General features: G+C 48.4%; 1 pseudogene; it reads left to right on the top strand.

The window, feature by feature from the left end:
* Positions 1 to 20,623, top strand: part of LOC124023816 — a 62,071-nt pseudogene that overhangs the window by 23,105 nt on the left and 18,343 nt on the right.

The following is a 20,623-nucleotide window of genomic DNA, read 5'->3' as shown; positions in this document are numbered from 1 at the left end:
AATGGGGAAAACAGGCCCGACTGGATCAAGGCCTTTCCAGGCTAACATAAAGCGCCAGCCTCAACTAGCAGACTGGTATTCCATGTACCTTTGTCTGTGTTGTAGTTAGGCAGAAGTGAGCCCTTCAGTAGCCTGATGATCTCTATAGTTACACCCTCTTCCATTGGCTCTGACTAAATCTTCCCAAGCCTGTGTGAACAAAATGATCACTTGGCCTCCCATCACAATTCACAACGGTAATTGAAAGTGAACAGACCAGATGAACTGGAAAGACATTCACACTTCCGGGTGGCCAAAAATAACTCATTGAAAGCCACGCCCTCAATAAGCCATGCCTCTGAATCTCCTCTACAATATTATTGAACAGTATTTGCATATTTGCCAGCAGTCTTTGCACAACAATAACAAATAACATTGCAACTATTCATTGAGGTTTGTTATGTGAACCAAATAGATGTACAAGTCATCAATACATTCAAATATTTAGTGGCATGTAGTGGCATTTTTTTAAAGTTACAAATTACCATGACTGGGATGTGTTGCTGTGCAAATGACATGTAGGCCCATCTTTCAGTTAAACAATGTAATGACTTTTGCAATGGTGTATAGTGTACAATTTCTAGTGCCTGCTATGCAGATACCTAGAAGGCCAATGCAACACTAGATAGTGAGAGTTTGCAGGCCCCCCATAGCCAAGGGCCCCAGTGCACACACATTGCCAGCACTGCCTGGCTCTATGCCACTGCCCTCCTCTCTTCACAGTACTTATACACATTCAGATTGAGAGTATGACAGTGGAGGATGAACTGGAATGGTGCCTTTGAATCCTCAACAATCTTATGGATTTGATCTCTTCTGCAAATAGACAACGAAACAAGCATTAAAGATGACATGGACATCAAAAAGTGGAATCTGATTATTTGAATATGTTTTAAAGGGAATCAGATGTGCTTGGTTGTAGGCTGGGCTGTTGCTAGGGGAAGCAGTGTTGTTATTGTCAGAGTGAGGGTGGGTGTGTCCTCACCAGTGCCCAGACAGAAATGCTGGCTCATCCACAGCCTCTAGTTCTCTCTCAGTAATAAAACGACATAGGGAACACTCCCCTCTTGTGGCTGCTGCTAGTCCTGCGTATTTCAGAATCACTTTAATTCTTGTGATTGAAGATTGTGGGAGAAGCTGTAAACGGGACGCATATGTCAAATCAAATCAAATCAAATTTTATTTGTCACATACACATGGTTAGCAGATGTTAATGCGAGTGTAGCAAAATGCTTGTGCTTCTAGTTCCGACAGTGCAGTGATAACCAACAAGTAATCTAACTAACAATTCTCAAACTACTGTCTTATACACAGTGTAAGGGGATAAAGAATATGTACATAAGGATATATGAATGAGTGATGGTACAGAGCAGCATACAGTAGATGGTATCGAGTACAGTATGTACATATGAGATGAGTATGTAGACAAAGTAAACAAAGTGACATAGTTAAAGTGGCTAGTGATACATGTATTACATAAGGATGCAGTCGATGATGTAGAGTACAGTATATACGTATGCATATGAGATGAATAATGTAGGGTAAGTAACATTATATAAGGTAGCATTGTTTAAAGTGGCTAGTGATATATTTACATCATTTCCCATCAATTCCCATTATTAAAGTGGCTGGAGTTGGGTCAGTGTCAATGACAGTGTGTTGGCAGCAGCCACTCAATGTTAGTGGTGGCTGTTTAACAGTCTGATGGCCTTGAGATAGAAGCTGTTTTTCAGTCTCTCGGTCCCAGCTTTGATGCACCTGTACTGACCTCGCCTTCTGGATGATAGCGGGGTGAACAGGCAGTGGCTCGGGTGGTTGATGTCCTTGATGATCTTTATGGCCTTCCTGTAACATCGGGTGGTGTAGGTGTCCTGGAGGGCAGGTAGTTTGCCCCCGGTGATGCGTTGTGCAGACCTCACTACCCTCTGGAGAGCCTTACGGTTGAGGGCGGAGCAGTTGCCGTACCAGGCGGTGATACAGCCCGCCAGGATGCTCTCGATTGTGCATCTGTAGAAGTTTGTGAGTGCTTTTGGTGATAAGCCGAATTTCTTCAGCCTCCTGAGGTTGAAGAGGCGCTGCTGCGCCTTCTTCACGACGCTGTCCGTGTGAGTGGACCAATTCAGTTTGTCTGTGATGTGTATGCCGAGGAACTTAAAACTTGCTACCCTCTCCACTACTGTTCCATCGATGTGGATAGGGGGGTGTTCCCTGTGCTGTTTCCTGAAGTCCACAATCATCTCCTTAGTTTTGTTGACGTTGAGTGTGAGGTTATTTTCCTGACACCGCACTCCGAGGGCCCTCACCTCCTCCCTGTAGGCCGTCTCGTCGTTGTTGGTAATCAAGCCTACCACTGTTGTGTCGTCCGCAAACTTGATGATTGAGTTGGAGGCGTGCGTGGCCACGCAGTCGTGGGTGAACAGGGAGTACAGGAGAGGGCTCAGAACACACCCTTGTGGGGCCCCCGTGTTGAGGATCAGCGGGGAGGAGATGTTGTTGCCTACCCTCACCACCTGGGGACGGCCCGTCAGGAAGTCCAGTACCCAGTTGCACAGGGCGGAGTCGAGACCCAGGGTCTCGAGCTTGATGACGAGCTTGGAGGGTACTATGGTGTTGAATGCCGAGCTGTAGTCGATGAACAGCATTCTCACATAGGTATTCCTCTTGTCCAGGTGGGTTAGGGCAGTGTGCAGTGTGGTTGAGATTGCATCGTCTGTGGACCTATTTGGGCGGTAAGCAAATTGGAGTGGGTCTAGGGTGTCAGGTAGGGTGGAGGTGATATGGTCCTTGACTAGTCTCTCAAAGCACTTCATGATGACGGAAGTGAGTGCTACGGTGCGGTAGTCGTTTAGCTCAGTTACCTTAGCTTTCTTGGGAACAGGAACAATGGTGGCCCTCTTGAATCTTGTGGGAACAGCAGACTGGTATAGGAATTGATTGAATATGTCCGTAAACACACTGGCCAGCTGGTCTGCGCATGCTCTGAGGGCGCGGCTGGGGATGCCATCTGGGCCTGCAGCCTTGCGAGGGTTAACACGTTTAAATGTCTTACTCACCTCGGCTGCAGTGAAGGAGAGACCGCATGTTTTTGTTGCAGGCCGTGTCAGTGGCACTGTATTGTCCTCAAAGCGGGCAAAAACGTTTTTTAGTCTGCCTGGGAGCAAGACATCCTGGTCCGTGACTGGGCTGGGTTTCTTCTTGTAGTCCGTGATTGACTGTAGACCCTGCCACATGCCTCTTGTGTCTGAGCCGTTGAATTGAGATTCTACTTTGTCTCTGTACTGACGCTTAGCTTGTTTAATAGCCTTGCGGAGGGAATAGCTGCACTGTTTGTATCAGGGCAAGACACCTTGCCCTGATTAAAAGCAGTGGTTCGCGCTTTCAGTTTCACGCGAATGCTGCCATCAATCTACGGTTTCTGGTTAGGGAATGTTTTTATCGTTGCTATGGGAACGACATCTTCAACGCACGTTCTAATGAACTCGCACACCGAATCAGCGTATTCGTCAATATTTTTATCTGACGCAATACGCAATAGTCCACGTGACGCAATAGTCCACGTGATGGAAGCAGTCTTGGAGTGTGGAATCAGCTTGGTCGGACCAGCGTTGGACAGACCTCAGCGTGGGAGCCTCTTGTTTAAGTTTCTGCCTGTAGGCAGGGATCAACAAAATGGAGTCGTGGTCAGCTTTTCCGAAAGGGGGGCGGGGCAGGGCCTTATATGCGTCGCGGAAGTTAGAGTAACAATGATCCAAGGTTTTACCACCCCTGGTTGCGCAATCGATATGCTGATAAAATTTAGGGAGTCTTGTTTTCAGATTAGCTTTGTTAAAATCCCCAGCTACATTGAATGCAGCCTCCAGATAAATGGTTTCCAGTTTGCAAAGAGTTAAATAAAGTTCGTTCAGAGCCATCAATGTGTCTGCTTGGGGGGGGGGATATATACGGCTGTGATTATAATCGAAGAGAATTCTCTTGGGAGATAATGCGGTCTACATTTGATTGTGAGGAATTCTAAATCAGGTGAACAGAAGGATTTGAGTTCCTGTATGTTTCTTTCTTCATACCATGTCTCGTTAGTCATGAGGCATACGCCCCCGCCACTCTCCTTACCAGAAAGATGTTTGTTTCTGTCGGCGCGATGCGTGGAGAAACCCGTTGGCTGCACCGCATCGGATAGCGTCTTCCCAGTGAGCCATGTTTCCGTGAAGCAGAGAACGTTGCAGTCTCTGATGTCCCTCTGGAATGCTACCCTTGCTCGTATTTCATCAACCTTGTTGTCAAGAGACTGGACATTGGCAAGAAGAATGCTGGGGAGTGGTGCGCGATGTGCCCTTGTCCGGAGTCTGACCAGAAGACCGCTACGTTTCCCTCTTTTTCGGAGTGGTTTTTTTGGGTCGCTGCATGCGATCCATTCCGTTGTCCTGTTTGTAAGGCAGAACACAGGATCAGCGTCGCGGAAAACATATTCTTGGTCGTACTGATGGTGAGTTGACGCTGATCTTATATTCAGTAGTTCTTCTCGACTGTATGTAATGAAACCTAAGATGACCTGGGGTACTAATGTAAGAAATAACACGTAAAAAAACAAAAAACTGCATAGTTTCCTAGGAGCGCGAAGCGAGGCGGCCATCTCTGTCGGCGCCGGAAGTTATGTTTCCTAAAGGCCACTTCAGTGGTGAACTAGAAAGTGAAAGCCGTTCTCATATGGTTTGGTTGTGGAATAGAGAGACAATCTTAAAGTAGTGGGTTTCTGTCCTGAATGGATTTTCTGTCTAAAGTTTCTCAGTTGAAGGTAAGACAGCCAGTGATTTGTTTAGTATTTTATTTTGGGGCCCTGATCTCAGCTTTCACTGAACGACTCGGGACCTTATTCATTTTTGGCGATGCAATCATGACCTCTGATAGCTGGTCTGGAAGCTTTGTGTCACCAGACCAGTAATCAGCTGATGCCATTAAAACGTGTGTGTGTGTGTGTGTGTGTGTGTGTGTGTGTGTGTGTGTGTGTGTGTGTGTGTGTGTGTGTGTGTGTGTGTGTGTGTGTGTGTGTGTGTGTGTGTGTGTGTGTGTGTGTGTGTGTGTGTGTGTGTGTGTGTGTGTGTGTGTGTGTGTGAGTGAGTGAGTGAGTGGATGAGTGGAGTAGTTTGTGAAATGACTGAAGCAAAGCTAGAAAAGACTGAAGTGGAACTAGAAATGACTGAAGCAGAACTAGAATAGACTGAAGCAGAACTATAATAGACTGAAGCAGAACTAGAATAGACTGAAGCAGAACTAGAATAGACTGAAGCAGAACTATAATAGACTGAAGCAGAACTAGAATAGACTGAAGCAGAACTAGAATAGACTGAAGCAGAACTAGAAAAGACTGAAGCAGAACTAGAAAAGACTGAAGTGAAACTTGAAACGACTGATCATACGTATCAAATCATTTTTGTTCTTTGTTTAGAATAATATAATAACAATAATATTGGGCGGCAGGAAGCCTAATGGTTATAGTCTTGGGCAGGTAACCGAAAGGTTACTGAATCTAATTCCCAAGCTGACGAGGTAAACATCTGTCGTTCTTCCCCTGAACAAGGCAGTTAACCCACTGTTCCCCGGTAGGCTGTCATTGTAAATAAGAATTTGTTGTTAACTGACTTGCTTAGTTAAATAAAGTTTTTTTTGTTTTTTTTACAAAAATAATATCATACAGCGTATTAGAATAAGTGGATTACCTGGAACCAATACAGCAATCAGCTCAGAATCGTGTGTGTGTGTGTGTTTGTGTTTGTGTGTGTGTGTGTGTGTGTGTGTGTGTGTGTGTGTGTGTGTGTGTGTGTGTGTGTGTGTGTGTGTGTGTGTGTGTGTGTGTGTGTGTGTGTGTGTGTGTGTGTGTGTGTGTGTGTGTGTGTGTGTGTGTGTGTGTGTGTGTGTGTGTGTGTGTGTGTGTTAAGCATGGCTATTGGTCACCATGGTATTCTCTTAAACAATGAAATGAGTGACGAGATCACAGCAGCATTGATAACCAAATGCTAAAGGTTATTGAGGACGGGCAGACTTAAACGCACTCTGATCTAATTTAACTTCAAAGGCTTGTTTCAAGCTATATTAGCCAGCTAGCTGCATAGTAAACACTAACAGAAAGACAGGAACCACAGCCTCAACACCAAGCTCCCAGTCCCTCACTCTTAGCTGCTATGGTAACGCTTCCCTCTCATTTGGAACTTAATAATGAACTATTATTTCATTAACTGTTTCCATGTCAATTACTACTTATTTGATGGCAGCACGGCTCAATGTGTCATCTTTACCTAATGGGCTTACTGAGTTTTATGTTGAACTTTCTGCTCAGCTTGCTTAAGCTAACGCTAGCAGTAATGGCAGTCATTGCAGAGGTAATGATTAGAGACCATGGAATATTTTATGGTCTGCTTTGATTTGACTGTTATACATACACCCTGTTGAATGTATATTGTCTCTCTCTGTTTGTGTCTTCTTCAGGCTGAGGCGAGACTGGCAGCGAAGCGGGCGGCCAGAGCAGAGGCACGGGAGATACGCATGAAGGAACTGGAGAGACAGCAGAAAGAGGTGACACACACACACCTCTGCACGGTGGTAATATACTTGACCAAAAACCTGTTCGTCTTCCATACTAACAACATGTCCTAACCTACTGTCTTTCTATTGTCCTGCCTTCTCTTCTCCGTGGTGTCCTGCTCCTTCTGTCCACCATGTTGTTTTAGATGTATCAAAGCCAGAAGGTAGGCCTCCATTTTGTTTTAGGTGTATCAAAGCCAGAAGGTAGGCCTCCTTGCTTCAAAATTTCTCCTTCTCTCTTTCCTGTTCACCTTTCACTCCTACTGGCATCTGAATGCTAACTGTCATTGTCAGATCAAAGATCAATGAATGTATCTTTCAAATCCCTTGACCTAAATCAAATAACTCGCTGTGTGTATCTTTTGTCAAACATGTACGATTATTTGGGTTCAGCACTGTTAAAAAACAAGTCGCTTTTACCTCTCTCCATTTCCTTGTCTCTCCTTTCTAATGTCTTCCTTCCTCTGGTCTCCTCTTCCTGCCCTCTCCTCTCCGCCCCCAGAAATACTATGGTCTGGACAACAAATGGGGCCACATTGAGCAGTGGATGGTAGGACGTGTACTGCAGTATAAGATCCCAGCTAGTTTCTGTTAGACTGCTGTGATTGATGCTGCTGCATGATGACTCTGATAATATAATATATACTGTCTGTTGAAACAGCTCACTACACTCTGATAATATAATATATACTGTCTGTTGAAACAGCTCACTACACTCTGATAATATAATATATACTGTCTGTTGAAACAGCTCACTACACTCTGGTAATATAATATATACTGTCTGTTGAAACAGCTTACTACACTCTGATAATATAATATATACTGTCTGTTGAAACAGCTTACTACACTCTGGTAATATAATATATACTGTCTGTTGAAACAGCTTACTACACTCTGATAATATAATATATACTGTCTGTTGAAACAGCTTACTACACTCTGATAATATAATATATACTGTCTGTTGAAACAGCTTACTACACTCTGATAATATAATATATACTGTCTGTTGAAACAGCTTACTGCACTCTGATAATATAATATATACTGTCTGTTGAAACAGCTCACTGCAAACCCTAGGTAGTAGTAGTGTTTGCACTGTGTACAGTGCATTGTCTGCATTGCCTGCATCGCCTGCATCGAGGAAGTGTTTAGTAAATGTGAGGCATGCACATTGTTGAACACACTGCCTGTGTTGTGCAATATATGTGTTTAGTATTCTCTATTTCAATGTCCCATCCTGTTGATAATATCACAGTTGTCCTGGATACAGCTGGACCTAGTAGCTTGGCATGTGTATGTACTCTCAGACAACACAAGGGAAGCATGTGTGCTTTTAAAGGTCTGTTGTGAACCAGGCCAGACAGGGACAGAGCTGATCCTCATTTCACTAGATCCTGTACCGCTACGGGGGTCTCCCATGCCATCTGACAGGGGTTAAACCCTTTTCACGGTACTGGGATCGCCATGACAACCCACCGGGAAGATTAAACCCTCACCCCACCCCCACCTCTCTCTGGGCTTGTCTAACCAGTGGCTGTCTGCCTGCATCAGAGTAGAGAGGCCAGGGAATGCATAAGTAGTGGACTGTAAATAAACGCATGCAGCGTCATGTCATGTCCAGACATGGGTTTGATTCCATTTCAATTTCAGTCATTTGGAGATGTTCTATATCCAGGTCAACTGACAGGAATGGAAATGGAAATAACCCCAGCCCAGTCCCAGTGTTCCCAAAACCAATCCAGTTTTACCCTGTGCAGAATGTGGTTTTGTTTGGTCTTTGTCTATAAAATCCACATCTGGTGGCAGAACCAGAACTACTTCCTTCTTGACCTTTCCTCCTGACCTCTAACCTTTAACCGGGTACTTTCTTTTCCTCTTTCCTTCCGGGCCTTCCAGGAGGAGAGTGAGAGGTACTCCTCCCGTCCTTCACGGAGACACACGTCGGTCTGTATCCTCACCCTGTCTTCTCCTCTCTACCGTTATACAGCCTGCCTCACCCTGTCTTCTCCTCTCTACCGTTATACAGCCTGACTCCCCCTGTCTTCTCCTCTCTACCGTTATACAGCCTGACTCCCCCTGTCTTCTTCTCTCTACCATTATACAGCCTGCCTCCCCCTGTCTTCTCCTCTCTACCGTTATACAGCCTGACTCCCCCTGTCTTCTCCTCTCTACCGTTATACAGCCTGCCTCCCCGTCTTCTCCTCTCTACCGTTATACAGCCTGACTCCCCCTGTCTTCTCCTCTCTACCGTTATACAGCCTGACTCCCCCTGTCTTCTTCTCTCTACCGTTATACAGCCTGACTCCCCCTGTCTTCTCCTCTCTACCGTTACACAGCCTGACCCCCCCTGTCGTCTACTCTCTACCGTTATACAGCCTGACTCCCCCTGTCTTCTCCTCTCTACCGTTATACAGCCTGACTCCCCGTCTTCTCCTCTCTACCGTTATACAGCCTGCCTCCCCCTGTCTTCTCCTCTCTAACGTTACACAGCCTGACTCCCCCTGTCTTCTACTCTCTACCGTTATACAGCCTGACTCCCCCTGTCTTCTCCTCTCTACCATTATACAGCCTGCCTCCCCCTGTCTTCTCCTCTCTACCGTTATACAGCCTGACTCCCCCTGTCTTCTCCTCTCTACCGTTATACAGCCTGACTCCCCCTGTCTTCTCCTCTCTACCGTTATACAGCCTGACTCCCCCTGTCTTCTTCTCTCTACCATTATACAGCCTGCCTCCCCCTGTCTTCTCCTCTCTACCGTTATACAGCCTGACTCCCCCTGTCTTCTCCTCTCTACCGTTATACAGCCTGACTCCCCCTGTCTTCTCCTCTCTACCGTTATACAGCCTGACTCCCCCTGTCTTCTTCTCTCTACCGTTATACAGCCTGACTCCCCCTGTCTTCTCCTCTCTACCGTTATACAGCCTGACTCCCCCTGTCTTCTCCTCTCTACCGTTATACAGCCTGACTCCCCTGTCTTCTTCTCTCTACTCCCCCGTTATACAGCCTGACTCCCCCTGTCTTCTCCTCTCTACCGTTACACAGCCTGACTCCCCCTGTCTTCTCCTCTCTACCGTTATACAGCCTGACTCCCCCTGTCTTCTCCTCTCTACCGTTATACAGCCTGACTCCCCCTGTCTTCTTCTCTCTACCGTTATACAGCCTGACTCCCCCTGTCTTCTCCTCTCTACCGTTACACAGCCTGACTCCCCCTGTCTTCTACTCTCTACCGTTATACAGCCTGACTCCCCCTGTCTTCTCCTCTCTACCGTTATACAGCCTGACTCCCCGTCTTCTCCTCTCTACCGTTATACAGCCTGCCTCCCCCTGTCTTCTCCTCTCTAACGTTACACAGCCTGACTCCCCCTGTCTTCTACTCTCTACCGTTATACAGCCTGACTCCCCCTGTCTTCTCCTCTCTACCGTTATACAGCCTGACTCCCCCTGTCTTCTCCTCTCTACCGTTATACAGCCTGACTCCCCCTGTCTTCTTCTCTCTACCATTATACAGCCTGCCTCCCCCTGTCTTCTCCTCTCTACCGTTATACAGCCTGACTCCCCCTGTCTTCTCCTCTCTACCGTTATACAGCCTGACTCCCCCTGTCTTCTCCTCTCTACCGTTATACAGCCTGACTCCCCTGTCTTCTTCTCTCTACCGTTATACAGCCTGACTCCCCCTGTCTTCTCCTCTCTACCGTTACACAGCCTGACTCCCCCTGTCTTCTACTCTCTACCGTTATACAGCCTGACTCCCCCTGTCTTCTCCTCTCTACCGTTATACAGCCTGCCTCCCCTGTCTTCTCCTCTCTACCGTTATACAGCCTGACTCCCCCCGTGTTCTCCTCTCTACCGTTATACAGCCTGACTCCCCCCGTCTTCTCCTCTCTACCATTATACAGCCTGACTCCCCCTGTCTTCTCCTCTCTACCGTTATACAGCCTGACTCCCCCCGTCTTCTCCTCTCTACCATTATACAGCCTGACTCCCCCCGTCTTCTCCTCTCTACCGTTATACGGCCTGACTCCCCGTCTTCTCCTCTCTACCGTTATACGGCCTGACTCCCCGTCTTCTCCTCTCTACCGTTATACAGCCTGACTCCCCGTCTTCTCCTCTCTACCGTTATACGGCCTGACTCCCGTCTTCTCCTCTCTACCGTTATACAGCCTGACTCCCCGTCTTCTCCTCTCTACCGTTATACGGCCTGACTCCCCGTCTTCTCCTCTCTACCGTTATACGGCCTGACTCCCGTCTTCTTCTCTCTACCGTTATACAGCCTGACTCCCCGTCTTCTCCTCTCTACCGTTATACGGCCTGACTCCCGTCTTCTCCTCTCTACCGTTATACGGCCTGACTCCCCGTCTTCTCCTCTCTACCGTTATACGGCCTGACTCCCGTCTTCTCCTCTCTACCGTTATACGGCCTGACTCCCGTCTTCTCCTCTCTACCGTTATACGGCCTGACTCCCTGTCTTCTCCTCTCTACCGTTATACGGCCTGTCTGACAAACATGTGCTTTCTTTTCTATATGTTATTGTGTATATAACTAATGATTCCGGAACGCTCTGAGGTAGAGGCTGCCTCTATACACAGCTCTAGGATCAGCTCACCCTCTCCAAATCCAAACCAGAACTGGGTTAGGATTCAAATGGGATCTTTTGGTCCTTAGGTCAGTGTCTAGGGGCAGCTTCAATCCACTGCTACAGCTGAACAACCCACAATGATACACAATAATGTGTAATTGATTGAATGTTGTGTGTTTATGTGTCCCTTTCCCTCCCAGATCTCAGACGATGAGGAACGGATGTCGGTGGGGAGCCGAGGAAGCCTTAGGGTTAGTATATACCATAGAGATCCTATTAAATGACTAATTCTATGATATCTACTTCCTGCTTCTCTAACATCTCATAGTATAAGGCCAACTGTATATAGGACAGACTAAGAGCTCCATTCAATCTGTATCGCTGCAGTAAAGGCAATGTTCCCACATTAGCGAAGACTGCATTCACCGTAAGCACTGCATATGTCAGCTCAACACATGTCCATCACGCAATCTGTAATGCTTCAGCTATCCAGGCTGAATGGAGCCCTGACGTAACACACAGCTCATTACATGTCCATCATGCAATCTGTAATGCTTCAGCTATTCAGGCTGAATGGAGCCCTGACGTAACACACAGCTCATTACATGTCCATCATGCAATCTGTAATGCTTCAGCTATCCAGGCTGAATGGAGCCCTGACGTAACACACAGCTCAATACATGTCCATCACGCAATCTGTAATGCTTCAGCTATCCAGGCTGAATGGAGCCCTGACTTAACACACAGCTCAATACATGTCCATCACGCAATCTGTAATGCTTCAGCTATCCAGGCTGAATGGAGCCCTGACGTAACACACAGCTCAATACATGTCCATCACGCAATCTGTAATGCTTCAGCTATCCAGGCTGAATGGAGCCCTGACTTAACACACAGCTCATTACATGCCCATCACGCAATCTGTAATGCTTCAGCTATCCAGGCTGAATGGAGCCCTGACGTAACACACAGCTCAACATTACATGCCCATCACGCAATCTGTAATGCTTCAGCTATCCAGGCTGAATGGAGCCCTGACGTAACACACAGCTCATTGACCTCCCACTGTTCATATATGACATCAAGAATGTCAGCAATGAGACGGTACGGGTTGTAAAAGTCTCTTCCTCCATGTGTCGTGATGTCTCAGAGATACTTCACACGACTGAGGTAACATTCCGGAACATGTATCCGGTATCAGAGTTGGAATGTGGCCTTGGAAACATGGTTTAACCGTTGCAGAAGTCTGGGCGATGTTCTCTACCTTTTTAAAGGAACTCCTCCATGCCTCGTCTCAACATGGTGATGTTCTCTACCTTTTTAAAGGAACTCCTCCATACCCAGTCCCAACATGGTGATGTTCTCTACCTTTTTAAAGGAACTCCTCCATGCCCCGTCTCAACATGGTGATGTTCTCTACCTTTTTAAAGGAACTCCTCCATGCCCCGTCTCAACATGGTGATGTTCTCTACCTTTTTAAAGGAACTTTTCCATGCCTCGTCTCAACATGGTGATGTTCTCTACATTTTTAAAGGAACTCCTCCATGCCTCGTCTCAACATGGTGATGTTCTCTACCTTTTTAAAGGAACTCCTCCATGCCCAGTCCCAACATGGTGATGTTCTCTACCTTTTTAAAGGAACTCCTCCATGCCCCGTCCCAACATGGTGATGTTCTCTACCTTTTTAAAGGAACTCCTCCATGCCCCGTCTCAACATGGTGATGTTCTCTACCTTTTTAAAGGAACTCCTCCATGCCCCGTCTCAACATGGTGATGTTCTCTACCTTTTAAAAGGAACTCCTCCATGCCCCGTCCCAACATGGTGATGTTCTCTACCTTTTTAAAGGAACTCCTCCATGCCTCGTCTCAACATGGTGATGTTCTCTACCTTTTTAAAGGAACTCCTCCATACCCAGTCCCAACATGGTGATGTTCTCTACCTTTTTAAAGGAACTCCTCCATGCCCCGTCTCAACATGGTGATGTTCTCTACCTTTTAAAAGGAACTCCTCCATGCCCCGTCTCAACATGGTGATGTTCTCTACCTTTTTAAAGGAACTCCTCCATGCCCCGTCTCAACATGGTGATGTTCTCTACCTTTTTAAAGGAACTCCTCCATGCCCCGTCTCAACATGGTGATGTTCTCTACCTTTTTAAAGGAACTCCTCCATGCCCAGTCTCAACATGGTGATGTTCTCTACCTTTTTAAAGGAACTCCTCCATGCCCAGTCCCAACATGGCGATGGGACCCCGCCTGATGTGAGAACACCACCTGTCGTGTGAAAAACACCTCTATTTAAATCTGAGGTGATGATGATGGAATCACTGACGGTGAAGGTGTTCTATTCAAAAGGGGTTTTGAAGACACACAAGGTTCAGACACTGAGAGTTGTGGCATTATCAAACAAACCAGACGACATGGGTTTAAGCTATAGGCTAGTTAACACTGGTACTCAGACAGTTGTTATGGTAATGATACTGTAGTCTTTTTGGCCGGAAAGGCATCTGCGTGGTTGAAATGGCTCATGACCCAACTAGTTATCAGCACACCCCAGACAGTGAACGTGGTTTAACAGGACGGTCTGGTTGTCGGCTGTATTGTCACTTCCCTTGTCATAATAACTGTCACTAATGAATGTCTGAAATGCCTATAGACATAACAACATGCCTTTTTGTTTTGGTCCCTTGAGGAGTTGACAAGGGACCAAACACATGTTTATCTCTCTCTGTTGGGTTAATTATCCAGAGGAATCATTTCTCTATTCTTATTTTGCTTCTCTCTCTTTCACTCTCCCCTCATCTTTGTGTGTGTCTCTCTCTCTCTCTCTCTCTCTCTCTCTCTCTCTCTCTCTCTCTCTCTCTCTCTCTCTCTCTCTCTCTCTCTCTCTCTCTCTCTGTGGTGTGGCATTGTAGAGAAAGTTCTCATCTGATCTGTACTGCAGCTCCAACAGTCTCCCCTCACTCAGACATCAAAATTCCACTCAAAATGGCCGGGTCTGTCCCCACTCATTTATTCCTCTCTCCTTCATGTCTCATCCCTCTTTCCATTTCCCAATGATGCTCCACTCCCTTTTCCCCCCTCCCTCCCTCCTTCCCTACCCACTCAACCTCTCCCTCCTTCCCTACCCACTCAACCTCTCCCTCCTTCCCTACCCACTCAACCTCTCCCTCCTTCCCTACCCACTCAACCTCTCCCTCCTTCCCTACCCACTCAACCTCTCCCTCCTTCCCTACCCACTCACCCTACCCACTCACCCTCTCCTTTCCTCCTTCCCTACCCACTCACCCTCTCCTTCCCTCCTTCCCTACCCACTCAACCTCTCCTTTCTTCCCTACCCACTCACCCTCTCCTTCCATCCTTCCCTACCCACTCAACCTCTCCTTCCCTCCTTCCCTACCCACTCACCCTCTCCTTCCCTCCTTCCCTACCCACTCAACCTCTCCCTCCTTCCCTATCCACTCACCCTCTCCTTCCCTACCCACTCAACCTCCCCTCCTTCCCTACCCACTCAACCTCCCCCTCCTTCCCTACCCACTCAACCTCCCCTCCTTCCCTACCCACTCAACCTCTCACTCCTTCCCTACCCACTCAACCTCCCCCTCCTTCCCTACCCACTCAACCTCTCCCTCCTTCCCTATCCACTCACCCTCTCCTTCCCTACCCACTCAACCTCCCCCTCCTTCCCTACCCACTCAACCTCCCCCTCCTTCCCTACCCACTCAACCTCCCCCTCCTTCCCTACCCACTCAACCTCTCACTCCTTCCCTACCCACTCTGTCATGCAGGTGAAAGAGGACCCAAAAGCGACTTAACAGAAACAGAGTTTATTTAAGTCCAAACAGGGAATAACAGAAATCCTCTAGTCTGTAGAGGGGAATAACTGGAGAAGCGGCCACAGACTGCAGGTCGCTTCGGGTAGGCGCAGGCCGTAGTAGACAGAGACACCTGCTCACACGCAGCATCTGATGAAGGCAAAAAACACGACAGGACAGGGCGATACACAATCACAGCAAAAACACGACAGGACAGGGCGAAACGCAATCACAGCATGGTGAATACTAAACAAGGAACCGACGGGACAGGAACGGAACACAAAGGAATAAATAGGGACTCTAATCAGGGGAAAGGATCGGGAACAGGTGTGGGAAGACTAAATGATGATTAGGGGAATAGGAACAGCTGGGAGCAGGAACGGAACGATAGAGAGAGGAGAGAGAGGGAGGGGGAGAGAGAGGGATAGAAAAAGGGAACGAACCTAATAAGACCAGCAGGGGGAAACGAACAGAAGGAAAAGCAAAATGACAAGATGATATAAGACAAAACATGACAGTACCCCCCACTCACCGAGCGCCTCCTGGCGCTCTCGAGGAGGAACACTGGCGGCAACGGAGGAAATCATAGATCAAACGGTCCAGCACGTCCCGAGAAAGAACCCAACTCCTCTCCTCAGGACCGTAACGAAAAACGATAAAAAGGGAAACTAGGGTACTACTCTAAAAAAAAATGAGAACTAGGGACAGACTGAGACACAGCAAGGGCAGGAACAAGAACAGGAGAGATGCGATGGCAGGGAACAGACTGAGACCCAGCAAGACCAGGAGCAGAAGCAGAAAAAAATTACCAGACTTCTTCTGCGCGCAGTCTGAACACGCAGCCACGAAACGGCGCGTGTCACGCTCCTGAGTCGGCCACCAAAAGCGCTGGCGAATAGACGCAAGAGTGCCTCGAACACCGGGATGACCAGCTAACTTGGCAGAGTGAGCCCACTGAAGAACAGCCAGACGAGTGGAAACAGGAACGAAAAGGAGGTTACTAGGACAAGCGCGCGGCGACGCAGTGTGCGTGAGTGCTTGCTTAACCTGTCTTTCAATTCCCCAGACTGTCAACCCGACAACACGCCCATAAGGAAGAATCCCCTCGAGATCAGTAGAAGCCACAGAAGAACTAAACAGACGGGATAAGGCATCAGGCTTGGTGTTCTTGCTACCCGGACGGTAAGAAATCACAAACTCGAAACGAGCGAAAAACAACGCCCAACGAGCTTGACGGGCATTAAGTCGTTTGGCAGAACGGATGTACTCAAGGTTCTTATGGTCTGTCCAAACGACAAAAGGAACGGTCGCCCCCTCCAACCACTGTCGCCATTCGCCTAGGGCTAAGCGGATGGCGAGCAGTTCACGGTTACCCACATCATAGTTGCGCTCAGATGGCGACAGGCGATGAGAAAAATAAGCGCAAGGATGAACCTTATCGTCAGACTGGAAGCGCTGGGATAGAATGGCTCCCACGCCTACCTCTGAAGCGTCAACCTCGACAATGAATTGTCTAGTGATGTCAGGAGTAACGAGGATAGGAGCGGACGTAAAACGTTCTTTTAGAAGATCAAAAGCTCCCTGGGCGGAACCGGACCACTTAAAACACGTCTTGACAGAAGTAAGAGCTGTGAGAGGGGCAGCAACTTGACCGAAATTACGAATGAAACGCCGATAGAAATTAGCGAAACCTAAAAAGCGCTGCAACTCGACACGTGACCTTGGAACGGGCCAATCACTGACAGCTTGGACCTTAGCGGAATCCATCTGAATGCCTTCAGCGGAAATAACGGAACCGAGAAAAGTAACGGAGGAGACATGAAAAGAGCACTTCTCAGCCTTTACGTAGAGACAATTCTCTAAAAGGCGCTGTAGAACACGTCGAACGTGCTGAACATGAATCTCGAGTGACGGAGAAAAAATCAGGATATCGTCAAGATAGACAAAAACAAAAATGTTCAGCATGTCTCTCAGAACATCATTAACTAATGCCTGAAAAACAGCTGGCGCATTGGCGAGACCGAACGGCAGAACCCGGTACTCAAAATGCCCTAACGGAGTGTTAAACGCCGTTTTCCACTCGTCCCCCTCTCTGATGCGCACGAGATGGTAAGCGTTACGAAGGTCCAACTTAGTAAAGCACCTGGCTCCCTGCAGAATCTCGAAGGCTGATGACATAAGGGGAAGCGGATAACGATTCTTAACCGTTATGTCATTCAGCCCTCGATAATCCACGCAGGGGCGCAGAGTACCGTCCTTCTTCTTAACAAAAAAGAACCCCGCCCCGGCCGGAGAAGAAGAAGGCACTATGGTACCGGCGTCAAGAGACACAGACAAATAATCCTCGAGAGCCTTACGTTCGGGAGCCGACAGAGAGTATAGTCTACCTCGAGGAGGAGTGGTCCCCGGAAGGAGATCAATACTACAATCATACGACCGGTGAGGAGGAAGGGAGTTGGCTCGGGACCGACTGAAGACCGTGCGCAGATCATGATATTCCTCCGGCACTCCTGTCAAATCGCCAGGTTCCTCCTGGGAAGTAGGGACAGAAGAAACGGGAGGGATGGCAGACATTAAACACTTCACATGACAAGAAACGTTCCAGGATAGGATAGAATTACTAGACCAATTAATAGAAGGATTATGACATACTAGCCAGGGATGACCCAAAACAACAGGTGTAAACGGTGAACGGAAAATCAAAAAAGAAATAGTCTCACTGTGGTTACCAGATACTGTGAGGGTTAAAGGTAGTGTCTCAAATCTGATACTGGGAAGATGACTACCATCTAAGGCAAACATGGGCGTAGGCTTGTCTAACGGTCTGAAAGGAATGTTATGTTTCCGAACCCATGCTTCGTCCATGAAACAACCCTCAGCCCCAGAGTCAATCAAGGCACTGCATGTAGCACCCGAACCGGTCCAGCGTAGATGGACCGACATAGTAGTACAAGATCTAGATGAAGAGACCAGAGTAGTAGCGCTCACCAGTAGCCCTCCGCTTACTGATGGGCTCTGGCCTCTTACTGGACATGAATTAACAAAATGTCCAGCAACTCCGCAATAGAGGCACAGGCGGTTGGTGATCCTCCGTTCCCTCTCCTTAGTCGAGATGCGAATCCCTCCCAGCTGCATGGGCTCAGTCTCAAAGCCAGAGGAGGGAGATGGTTGCGATGCGGAGCAGGGAAACACCGTTGATGCGAGCTCTCTTCCACGAGCCCGGTGACGAAGATCTACCCGTCGTTCTATGCGGATGGCGAGAGCAATCAAAGAGTCCACATCTGAAGGAACCTCCCGGGAGAGAATCTCATCCTTAACCACTGCGTGGAGTCCCTCCAGAAAACGAGCGAGCAGCGCCGGCTCGTTCCACTCACTAGAGGCAGCAAGAGTGCGAAACTCAATAGAATAATCCGTTATGGACCGTTCACCTTGGCATAAGGAAGCCAGGGCCCTAGAAGCCTCCCTACCAAAAACTGAACGGTCAAAAACCCGAATCATCTCCTCTTTAAAGTTCTGGAACTTGTTAGAGCAATCAGCCCTTGCCTCCCAGATAGCTGTGCCCCATTCTCGAGCCCGGCCAGTAAGGAGTGAAATGACGTAAGCAACCCGAGCTCTCTCTCTAGAGTATGTGTTGGGTTGGAGAGAGAACACAATCTCACACTGCGTGAGAAAGGAGCGGCACTCAGTGGGCTGCCCGGAGTAGCAAGGTGGGTTATTAACCCTAGGTTCTGGAGGCTCGGCAGGCCAGGAAGTAACAGGTGGCACGAGACGTAGACTCTGGAACTGTCCAGAGAGGTCGGAAACCTGAGCGGCCAGGTTCTCCACGGCATGGCGAGCAGCAGACAATTCCTGCTCGTGTCTGCCGAGCATGGCTCCTTGGATCTCGACGGCAGTGTAACGAGCGTCTGAAGTCGCTGGGTCCATTACTTGGTCGGTTCCTTCTGTCATGCAGGTGAAAGAGGACCCAAAAGCGACTTAACAGAAACAGAGTTTATTTAAGTCCAAACAGGGAATAACAGAAATCCTCTAGTCTGTAGAGGGGAATAACTGGAGAAGCGGCCACAGACTGCAGGTCGCTTCGGGTAGGCGCAGGCCGTAGTAGACAGAGACACCTGCTCACACGCAGCATCTGATGAAGGCAAAAAACACGACAGGACAGGGCGATACACAATCACAGCAAAAACACGACAGGACAGGGCGAAACGCAATCACAGCATGGTGAATACTAAACAAGGAACCGACGGGACAGGAACGGAACACAAAGGAATAAATAGGGACTCTAATCAGGGGAAAGGATCGGGAACAGGTGTGGGAAGACTAAATGATGATTAGGGGAATAGGAACAGCTGGGAGCAGGAACGGAACGATAGAGAGAGGAGAGAGAGGGAGGGGGAGAGAGAGGGATAGAAAAAGGGAACGAACCTAATAAGACCAGCAGGGGGAAACGAACAGAAGGAAAAGCAAAATGACAAGATGATATAAGACAAAACATGACACACTCAACCTCCCCCTCCTTCCCTACCCACTCAACCTCTCCCTCCTTCCCTATCCACTCACCCTCTCCTTCCCTACCCACTCAACCTCCCCCTCCTTCCCTACCCACTCAACCTCCCCCTCCTTCCCTACCCACTCAACCTCTCCCTCCTTCCCTACCCACTCAACTTCTCCTTCACCCCTTCCCTGCCCACTCAACCTCTCCTTCCCTCCTTCCCTACCCACTCACCCTCTCCTTCCCTCCTTCCCTACCCACTCAACCTCTCCCTCCTTCCCTATCCACTCACCCTCTCCTTCCCTACCCACTCAACCTCCCCCTCCTTCCCTACCCACTCAACCTCCCCCTCCTTCCCTACCCACTCAACCTCCCCCTCCTTCCCTACCCACTCAACCTCTCACTCCTTCCCTACCCACTCAACCTCCCCTCCTTCCCTACCCACTCAACCTCTCCCTCCTTCCCTATCCACTCACCCTCTCCTTCCCTACCCACTCAACCTCCCCTCCTTCCCTACCCACTCAACCTCCCCCTCCTTCCCTACCCACTCAACCTCTCCCTCCTTCCCTACCCACTCAACTTCTCCTTCACCCCTTCCCTGCCCACTCAACCTCTCCCTCCTTCCCTACCCACTCAACTTCTCCTTCCCCCTTCCCTACCCACTCAACTTCTCCTTCCCCCTTCCCTACCCACTCAACCTCTCCCTCCTTCCCTACCCACTCAACTTCTCCTTCCCCCTTCCCTACCCACTCAACCTCTCCCTCCTTCCCTACCCACTCAACTTCTCCTTCCCCCCTTCCCTACCCACTCAACTTCTCCTTCCCCCCTTCCCTACCCACTCACCCTCTCCTTCCCTACACACTCACCCTCTCCTTCCCTACCCACTCAACCTCACCCTCCTGTTGGTTTCTTAGAATGACAGAACATGAGATTCTCAAAACAGAGAGCTTTTTCCAGTTGTACATACTAGATAGATACATACTGTTGTTTATCACTTACAGTACAATGTTGGATTGTTTCTCTCTCTGTCCATCTTCAGCCCTCCATGCTCTTTATTGATGGTCCACGCACCCAGAGTCACAGGGTTGGTTCCTCTTTCCTATGACCTCTGACCCTTCACCGCTTGC

The sequence above is a fragment of the Oncorhynchus gorbuscha genome, unplaced genomic scaffold (genome assembly GCF_021184085.1).
Source record: "Oncorhynchus gorbuscha isolate QuinsamMale2020 ecotype Even-year unplaced genomic scaffold, OgorEven_v1.0 Un_scaffold_1683, whole genome shotgun sequence".
In the NCBI taxonomy this organism is placed as follows: Eukaryota; Metazoa; Chordata; class Actinopteri; order Salmoniformes; family Salmonidae; genus Oncorhynchus; species Oncorhynchus gorbuscha.
This window is presented reverse-complemented; position numbering and strand designations above follow the sequence as displayed.